This window comes from Oryzias melastigma, linkage group LG14 (assembly GCF_002922805.2).
Source record: "Oryzias melastigma strain HK-1 linkage group LG14, ASM292280v2, whole genome shotgun sequence".
NCBI classification, from domain to species: Eukaryota; Metazoa; Chordata; class Actinopteri; order Beloniformes; family Adrianichthyidae; genus Oryzias; species Oryzias melastigma.
In genome coordinates, this window is record NC_050525.1 from 2941290 (window position 1) to 2941545 (window position 256).

The 256-nt window shown below is 30.1% G+C and overlaps 1 protein-coding gene across 4 annotated transcripts in view; it reads right to left on the minus strand.

The window, feature by feature from the left end:
* Window positions 1–256, minus strand: part of specc1 (sperm antigen with calponin homology and coiled-coil domains 1) — a 192076-nt gene that overhangs the window by 49601 nt on the left and 142219 nt on the right. The window lies entirely within an intron of this gene.

The window sequence follows — 256 nt, forward strand, 5'->3', positions numbered from 1 at the left end:
ACAACATGGATCAGGTGTGTCTAGCTAATTAAAATATGCTGAAGCAGTTTTTTGTTTGTTGAAAATTAGCAGGAATGTGGCTCTAAGGGAGCACCAAGTCCCTTCCTCTATTTTAAAGATTAAAGTTAATTAAGAAAATGCTGATTTTGACAAATTGAAATGTTTTCTTGTTGTCTGATTGCTGAAAGCAATCAGAGTATGTTATCCTACCTCTTTATTATATTTTATTATTTTTATTATATTTTATTCCGTCAAA